Below are 16788 nucleotides of genomic sequence, written 5' to 3' on the forward strand. Positions count from 1 at the left end.
TGAGAGTTGAGAATAACTGGAGAAAGGCAGAGGATGAGTTCTGTAAAGTAAGCAGGAGCTGAACTGTCAATGGTACTGAATGGTCAGCTAAGAAATCGGGACTTTGTTCTGTCTGAAATGGAAGTCACTGGTGCATGGAGAGCTGTGAGTAACAATAGACCATCAATAACTTCAAAAGGAAGTTTTCTGGAGTTAGAAAATGCACTGAAGCCAGGCATGGCTGGTGGCAGGAAAGCACTAGTAATAGTTGTAATCACCCAAGGAGAAACACAGCTGTCCAGAACTAGGACATGCCAGTTACTAAGAAGAGGAGCACTCTATTGTGTGTGGAGAAATAATGGGAAGAGGAGAAAGCAAATATCTAGACATCTTATCTTTATCAAAGCCCTCTCCAGGTCCTGGTCTTGAAAAGTGTACACTGGTTTGTTTTATTTGGAAGTTAACTCCCTAAAAGAGCACTGAAGCCCTGAGCTTAAATTCTGCTTGAGAGTCCATTTATATTCAGCCACTGGGAGAGCTCTTGGATATACCTCATGTGGATGATGATCATCTGTTGCTTGTTTCCAGAGCATTAATAAATACATCAGAAGCCAGAAACCATCCTGCTGTGCATGTGTATTGTCGTCTAACCTTGTGTATGTTGACGAAGCCTGAGCAAGACACCTCCTGGTTCCCACCTTGAGTTGTTATGCTAGGTTTCCAGCTTTGGACTGTTTTGATTTAGACTTAAAGGCATTGCCCACTCCTTCATTTACTTTCTCTCTCCTAAAAGACACTGCTTTGACAAATGAGGTAATTGCTGTTTACTTCTGGCTAGTGTCAAAAGCCTCATTTTGCTGGTCACGTGTGAATCAGGCGCTTCCCCCAAAGGGTAAAGACAGAGAACTCTAACCTTGATAATTGAAGAAAAGGGCTAGAAAACTATTTGCCAAGTCTCATCCTGTACTGGGAGTGTGACTCATCTCAAAGCAGTCCCCACTCATCTCAAGCCAAGAGAAAAGTAACGACTGAGGAATCTGGAAGGCTCTTGCTCATGCTGATTTGTAGTTCCCTGTACACTGCATCAGCAAAGCATCTCCCCAGATTCTGCAAAGCCTCTGGGCTGTATTTGGAAATACAAATTCCTTTCTCAGATATAGAAAAGGAACCAATGGTTCCTGGATCAACAGAACTTTTATGTAGATGCGGGATAAGTCTAAACACCTACCCTAACTTTCTAACCAACATCTACTCTGCAAGTTCTACTCTTAAACTTTTTATAACAAAAATAACCTAATCCAAAGGATCCAGATTCGAATCTTAGCTCTACAACTTGCTGGCCATGTGACTTTGAGAACGTGTCTTTAAGCCAGTTCCTCAGTAAAAGGATGATAATAGTAGAAACAATTACACAGTGTTACAAAAAATTAGACAACAAAATATAAGGCACTTAGTATACTAGCTGGCACATAACAAGTGTTCAGTAAATGTCTGCTAGTATATTACTGTTATCCTCATTATTATATTATCAATATTCCAATATCCATCTCTTTTTGTGCTATTCCTCTATTCTAGTAGTTAAAAGCCTCAGTTATATCAGAAAGGGAGACAGAACATAAAGACTCCTAACTCTGGGAAACGAACTAGGGGTGGTGGAAGGAGAGGGGGCAGGGGATGGGGGTGAATGGATGATGGGCACTGAGGGCGGCACTTGACGGGATGAGCACTGGGTGTTATTCTGTAGTTGGCAAATTGAACACCAATAAAAAATAAATTTATTATTTTTAAAAAAAGCCTCAGTTGTAGGATTAGCACTCTAATCTCACCTAGGCCATTCATTAGGTGTGTGATAAGTCTTCTTTCTCAGCAATAAGGATGTCAGTAAGAATACTTACTCATAGAGTTTGGGGAAAGATTAAATAATAGACTTAAGACAATTAGATGGGTCTTGACACATGGTACATTTTCAATTTATACCATTATAGTCATTATCTCCATCAGTATCATCACTATTTTCAACACCATCTCAGTTTAATTGCACACACACCTGGGATAAGTTCCATAATATCATGTATGTGAATGGAACAGCACAGAAGGCCCTACTCTTATCTTTCTACAAATTATTCCTTATGACCCCTGTCCCTAAGGATTTGAGGGAATCTAGGCCTAAGTTGGAGTTTTACTTTCAATTCTGATACCATCACCAAACAAGGGAATATGGAAAAGGAATCTTTACACAGTTGATCTCATTATAATGACATCAGATGGAGAACCCTATGTAACAATTGGGAAGGCCTGAGAGAAAATGTCAAAGCCACTCGATGTTTATGTTGTCTCTAGTATTATGAATAGTGAAAATCAAAGAAGGAATCTAAGGTAGAAGAACCCTCTTTAGGCAGGCTAGAAATAAAGGCTTTACTAGGTATTATACACTTTTTCAATATTTTATAGATACTAACTCACTTCCTTTCAAAATTAGCCCTAAGAGCATACAATTATTAGCCCCAAGTGTGATTTAGGCTTCAAGGGAGTAAGTGACGTATCCAAGGGTACCCAGTTTTTAGACACAGCACTAACTGCCATCTTAAAAACTTAAAAAGTATATAAATCTGCTCAAGCTAGATATTATCAGAGCCAGATGAAAAAAGTGGCATATTCAATCAACAATGCCTCATGGATCTTTGTATTTAAGGTTTCAAATATGTGTATATTGGAAAATACCTGATTCTCTATTGCTACTCAAAGCAAGCATCCATATGACCAACTGATTGGATGTCTCTTTCCATTTGCAAGTCTTAGATGCACACAAAGTGATTCAGACTGCCTTGAACAGGCTGTCAACTAATGAGCTTACTAGAATAGAAGTATTCAATTGAACACTTCATAGAAGTATTCACGTACCAGTTGATGGATGCCATGACTGGGAAGATTCTATAGGGGGTAGGAATTTGGACTCCAATTTTTTATTTAATTTCCAATATGCCAGAGTATTTACTATAGCAAAAGGATATGGCAAAGTTACTAATCATGAACAAATGTATATTGCTATGAAAGAAAACAACAAAGCAGATAAAGGTCCTTTGATTCATTCACTGTTACATTTGGAAGGTAAGAATTTTACACTAAACAAGGTGATACCCAAGGGAAAAAGAGGCAAGCATTTCTCAAATTGTGTTCCATGATGCACAACCATCTCTCCTTCAAATGAGTTTCTTGAGAAACACAGGAAATAGGTATTTATAATTATAAATAGTAAAAAGAAAATTAAACCTATTTTTAAGAACCTCAACCACATGACTTTGCTGAACATTTGACCTATTATTGGTAGGTATTGAAAGTATCTAAAAAGGGACTAGCATGGAAATAATTTTACCCAAGCTATTTGATCATAAAGCCTTTTACCAGAACAGTTTGGGAAAACACGGGTGCTCTAGAACATGCATGGGCCATAGAGTAAGCCAAGTGATCCTGCCTCCTCCCTTACCAGTTAACTACTTAGAATGAGTCCTCATTAAACTAACTAATGTACTTCAATTAAACAAGATAATAAATGAAATATAGCTGGGTCATTGCAGTAGTTGCCCGATAAAGGCTAGTTTCTTTTTTGTCCTAACCAAGTTGAGAAGATCAAGCTTACTTGTATTGCAAAAGTGATTGAACATCCCGTGCTCTGTTATTTTACCTATAAAAAAGTCTCTTAAAAAAAAAAGTCTCTATTAGGTAACAAAGTATCTCCAACCTGGAAATGGAGCCAGCTCATTATGTGAGGTGACTTTAAAGACTTTCTCCCTATTAAATCCGTCATTCTGTCAGTATTTTTCTGTTTTTGTATTCTAAGACTAAGGTTTAATATTTGTCTAAGATCTTATTTGTCTGACAGAGTTTCCAGGACACCTTTGACATAAGACCTTTTCTCTGGTCAACAGTTAGCAAGTTCATCTCTGCTATTCCACTGAATTATAGACCCTGCATAGCTTCAGGACTCCCAGAGGCCTTATTTCTAATAAAGTCATATGTGGCTTCTCCTGCTACATATCTCCTTTAAATGTAATTGATTTAATCATACTTGAACGTGTTATCATCTCAACTTTGCTCTTCATTCAAATGGCTGTCTCTGACCATCAGTTTCATTTTTTTCCTTTGCATCTCACATTTTCAGACCTTTTGGTGATCATGTCCCTCACAACCCCCTCACAATGTAGATAGTTTCAATTACTAACTTGCTGTAGTCCAAAGAACTGAAGTGACTTGCCCAGGATCACACAGCTCACTAAGAACAAGTGATACTTAGCCCATGTGCTCCCCACATAGCATAGTCCTCAGGCATCAGAAAAACGAAATTCAATTCAATAAACATATTTAGGACCTCATATGTACTAGGCATGTAACAGCAGATTTTATTGCTCTCTCCAATATAAGGAGATTTTTTGTATTATTTTTAAAAGGGCAAATGTCCTGAACTTATTTACCAAGAGCTATTCTCACAATTGCTTAATTTCAAAGGAAAGAAGTCCTCTAGGGCATGAGAAGAAGTTGATTGGAAGCAACGATGAGATATGTGCATAATTTCATAGCTGCCAATATTCTACAGATCCCATTTTGACCCCTTCAGGGAAAAGATCTTACTCTAAAGATGAAGCAAATGGCCTCAGCCATTCATCATAACCAATTGTTTGAGTCATTTCTTCCAGAACAATAGCTTATTTCCCTTTATCGTTCTTCCTTTAGTTCTAACATGTGACATAGTACAATCTAAGAATGGGCTAAGTTATGTGCACATCCATATGCCTGTATGGTATTTAAAGGCTTGATATTTAAAGGGCTTGACATTTCCATTACAACCAATTCCTCTGAAACCAATTTTAGGGGCTAAGATGGCAGACCAGCCCCTCGCCTCACATCTAATCAAGGTTAGTTAAATGTGCAGTGGAAAAATACCACAAAGTTTGTGTTGGCCTGGCTTCCACAGTGTATGTCTCATTGACCAAAACAAAGCTCTTTAGAAATGAAGACAGTAAAAAGACCTGTGGTTCTCTCAACTGCTCTGTTAAAGGAGGCTAAGGGACAGCTCCACAAAAAGAAATGGGTTTGAAAATTGCTGATGCATCCTTTATCACTGCAATTTCCACAAGGTTATAAAAGTCATGCTTGGATAAAATCTTGAAAGTGCCAAAGCAATGATCTAAGAAATGAATGCAGATAAGCCTTCCCCGTTTTAAATTACGAGCAGTAGGACTGGAATAGAAATGGTATCAGTGCCGAAGAATCTAAAATTAAGTATGTGAGTTTGCTCATTTGTATACAAAAGGACAGTAAATCATTTTATGGACATAATGAGTTTGAAACACAGCTGCCAAGAACTCTCAACCTTGGCGATGTTGGTTGGCACTGGTGAAAAAGGGTCTTTATTTCTCCGTGATTTTGCAAAATATTCTAACATGCCATTGCTTCAAGTCACTCTCTTGTTAATTTCACATGTGGGGACAGAAGCTGGGGTTTGTTTTCTGTGTCTTTAGCCATCAGGAAAGAGAGAAAAATATGGTGCCATCTTTCTTGCAGTCCATAGAGAACAGGCTAGTTCTGTGAAGTTCAAGGCAATTAACTTGGTCCTGGCCCCTTGGAGGCTATAATGAAATATTTGCTTTCATGCCCACATGAAAATAAGAACACAGCTATCTTTTCAAGGCTTAAAAAATAATAAAATGACTCAAAGGGTGAATAAAAGAAAATGTATTTTGTATCTCTTTTCCGGTTCCTTTTGGTTTATATTTCATGAGCATATGAGTCCATGAAGGATTTCTGAGCATTTTCAGAGGAAGCCTAAGTGGAAAAAAAAAAAAAAAAGTAAGTAGAAATTATAAAAATTTTGTTGTGGAGGGGAAAATTTTAAAATTTCAAGTTTTACTGAAATTTTTTTAACAAAATAACACAAATATTATATAAATTACTTGTAGAAAATTGATTTAGAAAAAGAAGGAATTCAAAACAAGAAAATTAAAGTCAACTGTAAAGCCAGAGATAACTACTAGTGCATTTGTGAAAGAAAGTTTTCTATGCATAGTTTTTCCTTAACAAAATTGCATGAAACCATCCACATGGTTTTGTAATCTGCATGTTTTACTCAGTGACTTGATCCTCAAGAAACAAAAAGGCGTGAAATTTTTGAAGGGACCTTGGGGCAAGAGAAAGGAAGGCAGAAAACCAGGCAGTATGGATTCTATCACCTGATTAAATGGAAAAACCATCTTTTGAACTCTTAACTATCTAATTGCAATTCTGAGTGTGTCTTCAAATTGGGGAGTGCAATAAGAGGACAGAGGAGTTACATTAACAATAAGTAAGACTAAATTTATTTTAAACTCGATCTGGCTGACCTTTTTCTAATTCAAAACAGTGAGCACATTCCCTGAATAGGTTAAGGTTCAGTGCTCAATATGGTGGCTATTAACCACACACAGTCACTTACATGTAAATTAATTGAAATTAAATTATATTAAAATTTTAGTTCTAAATCATGCCAGCCACATTTCAAGCACTCAATAGCTACAGGTGACAAGTGGTCACAGCATTGGACAGGGCAGATTATAGAATGTTTCCATGACAGAAGATTCTATCACATAGCACCGGTTTAAAGTGCTCAGCTACTAAAATATCTGTAGTACCAGAAGAGGGTATATAGTTGTGTATGTTACCCTGTATGCCATCATTCATGAGACTTTTTAATTCTGGCAATAGTTGGTGTTAGATTATTCCTACTTTCATTTATCCTTGCTTGTAATTCATGGAGTTACCTGGAGAAATATGAAAGCCTCCTTGCCTGGATGGATGGATGGTCCTGTGCTCAGTGGCATCCAAAGACAGAGGAGTGATTTCAGCAACCAATCTTTCCTGTGCGAAGTTTATTGATATGAGGACACAGTTATGAGCTTCCATGAATGAAGCAAATTTTTGAAGCCCTTGTTAAAGAAAAGATTTATAAAGGCCATTTCCTGCTCAAAAGCACATACTCCATCAGCAGAAAGCCTCACTGCATAACTCAGTACACAGGACAGCATCACCACAAATCATCTTGACCAATCATATAAAAGGCCTCCAGGGAACCCGAGAGCAACCTTACCTGCAAGAATCAGAATTACTAAACACTGGGCTTCTGAGGGTGTAGAGGCAATAAAAACAGAAAACCAGACCCAGCCAGAGTGAGGAGTCACCCTCTTCAGAGGAGGAGTCACCTCATCAGAGATAAAAGGATGACCAAGCCAAACTACTTTCTCTTCCAAGTTCTCCCTCCATTGGAGCAAGGCTGCCTGGCAGTAACGGGGATTTTCAAACACTTTGATGTGTCCTCACCTCTCCCACGTAAAACAGAACTGTTTTGTAGCCAGAGATTTGCTCCTTGTCTTTTGCAGAAAGTCAGCAGTGCTTTTATAATGGGAGAGATCTAAGTGGTAAACAGAGCTAAGGTGAGTTACTCATAGAACATCTATTACCAGTCCTTGAACAGTTTATTTTGAGGATGCGCACACAGCCAAGAAACCACCAACATATGAGTACCTGAATGGAAATGAAATTTCCCAAATTGTGTGCAACAAACCATTCATGGCAGAAACATCCACAAATTTGCTTAAAACGAAATCAGGTTTTTGACCCCATCTAGAACAATTACATAAGCATCTGGGACAGGAGCCAAGAATCAGTATTTTAATGCACACTGAAATTTGAGGATCATTGCACCAGGAGACAAATCTGCTTCCTCCTACTCCACCCCTCCCTTGCCTTTCTTCCTCCTCTATGCCTTTCTCCTCTTCCTCTTTCTCAGATTAAAAAGAATATACTCCAAAACATGGGAAGAGTTTTACATCTGTCATTTAATACGTTTTAACAATGAAGGCATTAATATTTGTTGAATCATAATATTAGCAAAAATGTTTATAATACTGGAACTCTAGCAAATAATGAATACCTCATAATTGTAATATGGTTAATTATGATGAACCCACTCTATAGTTTTATGTATTTATTAAATTTTATGTTTGCACAAGATTCTTACTAATGTAAGAGAAAGCACACTGTCAAGTGAAAAAACAGCTTACAGTATTATTTATCAGGTACGTTCACAACTATGGAAACTGTTAATAATACGTAAAAAAAAAAAAAGAAAAAAAAAGGTACAAAAAACAAAATGTTAGGAAAAGTAGTTGGCTCCCAGTAATGAAATTATGGGTTTGTTTGGGGTTTTTTAACTTATTTATTTCTATTATTCTTACTTTTCTCTATTCCCATTCAATTAGCATATTAAAAGATTATAATTAGTAGGAGGTGAGGTCCCACCTGGCTCACTCAGTCAGTACAGCATGCAATCAACTCTTGATCTGGGGGTTGTTGATCTGGAGTTCAAGCCTCATGTTGGGAGTACAGCATACTGGAAAAAATAAAACTATGCTAAAATACACTAATTTAAGATTCTACAATGCCTTCTCTATCATATATTGTACATATGGAGCACACTGACCTGCATCTAAGCCTTAACGTGTATGTATGTAATTTATACATACTGCTTACAAATGTTGGAACTAGACTTCTAATTTTAATATCCTGCAAACTAGTTTCTATACATTCTCTTTAGCTGATTCTACCTGTATTTTCTATTATACATACATAAATTTTTTAAAAAAGAAAAAATAGTAAGGGGAAAGTAAAAAACTGTGGATTGCTTTATCTCAAAATCTGAAGCCTACCATTTTATAATAGAATTTGCACTTCCCCTCATACACAAGTATATGAAGTACTTGCTCACAGCAGCTCCTTGTGGCATTGTCCATAGAACAACTAAATAAATTATGGCACATTCACCCAAAGGAACACCCTCAGATGGTTGAGAAAGAGGAGTCATACAATGGGACAACAGACTGGGACGCCTATGAAGTCCAAGAAACTACGACTCTAGATCTAACTACCAAGCTACAGGAAATGTGCGAAATAGACAAACAAGCTAAATGACACCATAAGGAAGCAATCAGCCAAGCAATATATGATTGGGAGCCATTAGGAAAGACTTCATTTCTCCAAGAAGTGAGTGGCAAAAATGAAAGGGGATAAAGGGAGACTGGTATGAGACAAAAAGAGCATAAAGAGGCACAACAATCAAATGCAATATATGAATTGTGTGTGTAATTTGGTTTGAATAAATCAACTTTAAAAAGACATTTTTGATGCAATCAGAAAAACTCAAGTATGGATCAGCTTTTAGAAAATATTAAGGAATTAAATGTGATAATGGCATGGAGGGTTTTTTTTTTCAAAACATATCTTTTTTTAAACTGTAAAATATATGTAAAAATGCTTTGGATACTCTTTAAAACACCCATTTAAAAAGTCGTGAGAACAAAAAAAAAAAAAAAAGTCGTGAGAACAGATAAAACAAGTTCACAAAAGAGTTTGTTTCTAAAGCTGAGTGATAAGTATATGAGGATTCTTCATGCTATCACCTCCATTTGTTAAAAAACTTTGTTAAGGAAAGTTTTAAAGCAAAATAATGTCAATCTCTACATGATAATAATAAACATAATACAGTGATAGCAAATGAAATGATGTAATAGTACATGTTGATATGTTTGTTAACAGCACACAAAGCCTAGTACTTACTAATTACTATTATAATCATATTGTGTAGATTAGCTCACTTCATTTTCACAGTAACATTGTAAGAGAAGGAGGTACTTTTACAACCCCATTGTAAAGACAGGAAAACTAAAGCATTAAAAGGTTAAACAAATCCCCTAAGGTCACAGACCAGGTAAGAAGTAGAGCTGAGATTTAAACCCATATTTAAAAGAAAAAAAAACACCTGAACCACTGCTACTCATGGGATGCAAAATGATTCCAGGATATTTTATTAAGGGATTTAATCAAGGTACAGTCTCTTGTACAGAGTACTTTCCCCTTTTTGCTGTTTTGTGTATCTGTATGTGTTATATGTGCATTACGAAGTGTTTTTTTTTTCCTTCTCATTTTGTAAATAAGGCAAGAAATGATAAAGGTAATTCACTTTAGGAAAAAGAATCCAGGGGCTGCAGACATTCCATTTTTATGAATTCCTGTTCTTACTGTTTTGATTTTTTTAACCACATGCATAAATGGCTCTTTTACATCAAAATGATGACTTGCATTTTGAAATAGGTGAATTTCGCTTTCTCGTTTATAATTTTCTAACTAAAAAAGAGCTTCTAAAAACTTGTTATAAATTAATAAAATTTTTAAATTATGTAAGTATACTTAAATGGAGGAAAAGAAGATACATCTTTGGGCTACGAAAGAGCAAACTCATGATAAGTAAAAAAAAAAAATGATGTATTTTTGTTGCATTTTAGAAATCCATATGCCAATGTGAAACGTGTGTTTTAAATGGTCTGGAATGATACACACCAAATGAGTAATGGAAGTTACCCCTGAAGGTGATTGTCCCTATTTGATGCCTTTAAGCTGTCTCCAGTCCTGCCCCAGACAAGCTGAGCCCACCTTTTGGTCTGTAGGCCCACCCTCTGCTCCTTCCAGTCCTTTCCCAAACAGCACCCCAGTGTGGCTGCCCAGACTGCAACATGTTCCCAGCAGATGTAAGCTCTATGGGCAGGCCGTTAAGTGCTACGGAGTGGCAGTTGGGGAGGGAAGGAATTCGCCCAGTCATAGTTTTATTACCAGTTTACAAAGGCAAAAGTGGAGATTCAAATGGGAAAATGGAATTTATGTTTTTCAGTCATTTAATTCAACAAATATTAGTGATGACTTACTCTGTGCAAGGAGCTCAATAGACAGAAAGCCACTAGCAGTGAATGCAATTGATCAACCCCTGGCTTGACGTTCTCATTTCCACTCTTCTAAGAAGAAATGATTCCCCAATCATTCAGTCCTTGCAAATATTACGGAATATGCAAAGATTTTGATAGCTTTGCCTAAGGATCACATGGAAAACCAAAGTAAACCTTTTATCAAAAAGCAGCATGCTGGACAGTTTTGCTTTGTGACTTTCGTCACCTTATTCAAATTTTTGACATTGGCCTCTTGCAACTAGTTATGTGCCATTTTTTCCCATCTTCCTGTAAGAACTCATGCTATATACATGGTAAATACACACTGCAACTTCTCTCTTTCTTTGTTTTCCTTTCTCGTTCCTTTGCATATGTTACACTTTTCTTAGGACACCTTTTTGTTATTTGTGTGTATGTGGTACAGATCCTATCAGATGAAGTCCCAAGATCTCTGAACTTCAGTGCTATTCACCTGATTTTAATCCCATGAACTCACTGCACTGTTCTTGACAAGTGGCCTTTGTTTCATGTTTTACATCTCTACTCATTTGTCACTTCCTTGGGGACAGTTCTCCTTGACCTTCCTCTCTAGGTCAAAATATCCCTATTATATACTCACTTGGTATCACGGCTGCCTTTATAACCCCAATTCCATTTGAAATTTCACATTTGCTCCTGGGATCATTTTTATACCACCTCACTCTCCCCACCTGGCAGCACTCCCCACAAGAACAAGTCCATTTTGTTCACACTGTATCACTAGTGACTACCAAACTGTGAACACTTAATAACTATTCGATATATGTCCATTGAATGCATTAAGGAAACAAAGGCATTTATTTTAATGACCTGTTTCTTTCTTCCCAAAGTTTACTGTTTTCTGTTAGGGCCTAAGAGAAGTTAATCAATTAATATATTCATTATAACATATTCAATACATCAAATAATATTTTCATGGATTTTAAATTGTAGCTCTTTATTCCTTTGGTATAATTTGTGGAGAGCAGGCCTTTCTTTGATTTCTGAGTGTTTAAGGAGGTTTGTTTGTTTGCTTGTCAATGACTTTCATCACCTTATTCAAATTTAAGTGACCTGCTAACATAACCTGAATGAAGTAAAATTTTTATCTCCTTTTCAAATTCTGTCTCTCTGAAAGAACAGTAACCAGTAAAATTCCAATTTGGAGTGCCAACAGCTTCATGTTGCATCCGCAGGAAACATGGAGAGGTTAATGAGGTCTTGACAACAGTCACTGAGTTGAAATTGGCGGGGTTTTTTCCTTCAAATAACCTTCCTGTATGAAACCTTGAATATAAGTAATTGTCACATTTGGAGGCCATCTAGAAAAAAAAAAAATGCACTAAAGCTTCACTTTTCTTCCAGAAGTCAAACAGTTCATAAAGTTGGTCATTGGGTTCTTTTATGAGATAAGAATTTTCTTGCAGTCCACTTTTCTTTCTGAGAATAGGTAGGGCAGTAAAATTTCAATTTGAAGTTTGAGTGGCTGCAGGGGGTGACACTGAGATGCACTCCAAAAACCAGGAACTAAGGAAGATTGGATTTTCTACCACAAGTCAAGAACTACAAAAAGAATAAAATGAAGTAGAATGAAATTTTACAGAAGAACAAGGTGAGGCTCAAAGCATAAGAAGGGTATCAGAGGTCACACAGCTAGCAAGTAGCAGAGTGAGACTTTGATCCAAGGCAGCCTGTGTGCCAAGTTCATGACCGTGACCACTATGATAAGTGCATCCTTATCATGAAGGTAGCTTACCATATGATGCGGTAGAGATGGAAACATCACTGTCATAATTTAACCTCTTATAAACTATCAAGATCTTTCAATTAAACTATTACTCTAATCACATGCTCACCTGGCTGATTGTAGATAACAATTTTGGTTTCATGTATCCATTTGTATGGTGAGGTACAAATGTACTGATTAAAAGAAATCCATACTCACCCCCTTATAAATTAATATAAGTTAACAAGTTGCATCCTGTTATTTTATATATCAGTTGTTTGTGAATTCAGTTTAATAGAGTCCCTTCTAGAGACTAGAGTGTCACCAGGACCTGGCTTAGGACCAGAGCTAGTTACTACTACACTCTGGGGATGTGTCTGCCGGACCAGCTGGCTTCTTGAAGATAAAACATGTCCCTCTGTGGTGATGTGTACTTTTCTGCTCCCACAAAATTAAAGAGAGTTCATTTTAAGTTCACAGTGGAACCTTTGGGAGGTCGTATTATAGAAGATAACAGAATTCTAACTGCTTAGAATTTTTGTCAAATCATCTTTCTCTCTAAGAGCAAAGAGGTCAAGAAATGTCCAATTTGGAGGGATCATTAGTGACCAACGAGTTCACAGAGAGGTGAGTTGAGACACAGAAAGATCAATAAACTTAATGCGGGTGACAAAAGTGCCTTCAACAAACTTTACTTGCTTTAAATTCCAGTATAGGTGTTCACGTCAAGTTGGATTTTCTTTCTGCAAACCCACACTCTGATAACTATTTGCAAGTACAAGTTCAATTTGAGGCCAATGAATTCATACAGAGCTCAAAGGGAGTTTAGAGAATCACAAAAATCCTTTGTGAATAAGGTCAATAAATTTAGCATTGGATCGTTTACATCAAAAATGCAATCACCTTTTTGGTAAGTATTTTTTTTTCCTTCAGAACACTTTTCTAGTCCCGAGACATCAGAGAACATCCAATTTGGAAATTGAGGTCGGTGCATTAAATGGCAAATTTGCTTCAAGAGCTTTCTTAGATCATGAAATCAGAGAACTGGAAGCAATCTCTGGCATCATCCAGTCTATTCTCAAACTCAAGCCTAGAAACCCCTGGGATGTGAGGCAACAGGAAGTGAAGCCATGGGGTTTGGTTTTTACTCAATGTATTTAATTTCAAACATTATTTTCACACTGCAGTAAGCATTCCATATATGATGGAGTAAAAGGCAGAAAAAAAAAAAAAAACCCTTATTTTTCAAATTAAGACATGACGCTTCAAAGAATTTTTATCCAGTAGTGGACACTTGCAGCTGCAGTCAAAATTCTTTGAGGACCTGAAAACATTCCTCTGCTCTATTTTGATGGGAGAATCTAACAAACACTGATAAGAAAACAGACTCAAAGAGGTACAGAGACTTGGCCAAGGTCACGCAGCCACCATTTGTAACCGAATGAAGACACACCCACACCCACACCCACAACCCCCTGGCCTGTCCAATGTGATTTCTTGCCATTTGGCAGGGTGCTTTGGATTGTCAGTGACTACTCCATACTTGCTCAGTTACCACACCCAGAATAGCACCATTCTCCAAGCTGGAGATTTTCATAGGAGGAGAATCAACTTCAATGTCATGATAAGTAAGTTTTATGTTACACATTTGGTGGTTTCCCTGTTGCTTCAAATTGTTCAAGGTTATTCCTGCACAGAGAAGCATTAAGTAACATGGCTAGTTTGTATATAAAGATATCCTGGAGCCTACTTCATAGGGAATGCATGCTCATTCATGGAACAGAACTAAGGCCCATTAAAGCAGTATTTCCCAAAATATAACACACAGAACTCTTGGGTCAGATTTATCTGTGATTTTTGTCAAATATATGCATTCTTGGGCCCCATCTTACTGATTCAGAACCTCTGGGGTTAGAAACCAGGAATCTGCATGTTTAACCACCACCCTCAGGTGATTCTTACATGTTCTAAGATCGGAAAACTACCACCTTACATATAGTATAGGACAAGAGGGGGCAAGGTGGAGTCAAATGATATAGTCTTAAGGCTCATATGACAAAGTACATCCATATCCAAGTTCTCACGGGGTTAAAAAAAAAAAAAAACTGTGACAGGAAGAGCAAGGGAAGGGGTCTTGACTTGCAGAGGAAGGAAATGAGAGTCAACTGACCAAATGGGTTTTAAACTAAATGTGAAAATGGGGGAAGAGAAACATTCATATAAATACCCATAAAACAACACAGCAGGTGTAAACACAAGAAGGATAATGTGGGCAATGGATGGGTAGGTGGGTATAAGATGTACTTCCTGTGTCTGACATTCTCATTCAGATTCCTTTCCCCTATATATAAATTGGAAATAGCATTGCTTCAGATTAAAAGAAAAAGGGAGGTTCACAAAATATAAAATATTAAAGCATGTATAAGTGTATGACATTATTACCATCACACTATGAATTCTCCAAGGCATTTTGCAATTGTTATATGTTACCATGATATCAAGGAAGAAACATAGAAGCAAGAAGAAAAAAAAAAATGCTTTCTATAAGGAACTAACTAGAAAACCGAAAATAAATTAAACACAACCATTTTATCACTCAGTAGTATCTCTTAACAAATGTAAAAAACAAAGTCACTCATCAGAGAAGACACAAAATTAAACCACAGGTAAGTAAATATGATCTCCAGGATTTAAACAAGATTTGGAAGAAGGATACCATGTATAGCGATGTGGAGATGAAAGGTTTTATCTGCCCTTTCCAAGACATACACTTGTGAAGAGGGAAAACTAGCACAGCTGTGTGCAAATTCACAAACTTGAAGTAGAACAGCACTGAGGAGGGAGCAAGAGGAAAGAGGAGCCAAGTGAAAGGAATTGGTTAGCAGACAAGACCAGAGAGTCTGGTCAGAGAGACGAAAATGGTCTCCTCTAGACTCAGATTCCTAAGTTGGCTCAGCATCAGGTAGAGAGATGGAACACTTCATCTCCTTCCCTGCCATCATGATTTTCTCAACCACAGGATCTCTCTGGTGATTTCCAGGTGTTGGACAGTAGACACCTTTTCATCTGAGCTACTTCTCATTGAAATCGGAGGCAATGTCTATTCTAATTTAGGATGAGATGGACTCATGCTCATGCTGGAGGGAATAACACCAACAAGTGAGGAGAGGACTCAACTAGCCTCAAGTTAAGGACAAGCATTGTAATCTGGAACAAATTCATCTTTCCCTACTTCATGGGCTTTCCTTAAGGATTAAATAAAATACATGTGAAATACTTAGCATCATGTCTGACACATAGTAAATGTTCTATCATTGTTAAGTTCTTATTAGATCTCAGGAAGATTTCTCCAAATCAGAATGTATTTTGAATTGCTCTGGGTTCTCAACATTTGATCAACAAAGTCTGCTGAAGACAGTTGATAAGAAAACTGGAGCTGCTACCTGTGATGACCTACCTTAGTTTTCTTAATTCTTAGGAAAAGATATACCCAGAAAGAGTGACATGGTGTTTCTGTTGCAGATCATATAAGTATATAAATAAAAAAATAACTGGGCTAATAAATGGGGTCCTTTTCATCTCTTGTAGCTCTGAACACAGCAGCCATTTATAAAAATTAAGCCTTTCCTCAGGCTAAGACAAATTCAAGTGAAAAACACAGGAATTCTTTTTTCTGATATTTGTATAATAAATGTGCATCAACTATGCAATAGAAAGTTGATTTGCAGGTAATTTAAGAAATAAAATTGCCTTCAAGAAGAAAAGATATTTCTTCCTTTCTCTGTGTTCTCCTAGAAGGATAGTTGCATGAAGTTAAAAAAAATGGGTACAGAGTATGTCTAATAAGATTTTTGTACTTATTTGCAAGGTTGCAAGAGATGAAAATGAAGCCATATAACAAGGTGGATGTAATTATATGTTCAAATCAATATCTACTCTCTACTGCAAATTCTGCTCAGTCTTTTCCCTCTGGTACCTCATGTTGGTTTGGTTTTATCACTGCTTATAAAAATTTATCTGAATAAATTAAAGGAACCAGGCGGCCTTTTCATCAGAGTATAGTCATACAGAGATCATCTGCCAAATGTAATGTTCCTTTCTTTTTTTGAGACCCTGGAAACATTTTCACCATTTGACATGCAAGAATCTTCACTCTTTTAACAATCAGTGCAGAGAAAAGGCATCGTAATCAAGGAAAATGCCTACCAAATTGACTCCTCTCCTAAAAGCCATCTGTGTATAACGACTCCCCGTAGCAACTGT

General features: G+C 37.0%; 1 long non-coding RNA gene across 1 annotated transcript in view; it reads right to left on the reverse strand.

Annotated features, from left to right (window-relative positions):
• Positions 1-5373: 5373 nt before the first annotated feature.
• LOC111094611 overlaps positions 5374-16788 on the reverse strand; it is a 40893-nt gene continuing 29478 nt past the window's right edge. Inside the window, exons 3-5 of the long non-coding RNA XR_005354986.1 lie at positions 8308-8398; positions 6771-6867; positions 5374-5799 (exon numbers count right to left, since the gene is read on the reverse strand). This is a non-coding gene — a long non-coding RNA (uncharacterized LOC111094611). The remainder of the gene's footprint in view (positions 5800-6770; positions 6868-8307; positions 8399-16788) is intronic.

Source organism: Canis lupus, chromosome 2 (genome assembly GCF_011100685.1).
Source record: "Canis lupus familiaris isolate Mischka breed German Shepherd chromosome 2, alternate assembly UU_Cfam_GSD_1.0, whole genome shotgun sequence".
NCBI classification, from domain to species: Eukaryota; Metazoa; Chordata; class Mammalia; order Carnivora; family Canidae; genus Canis; species Canis lupus.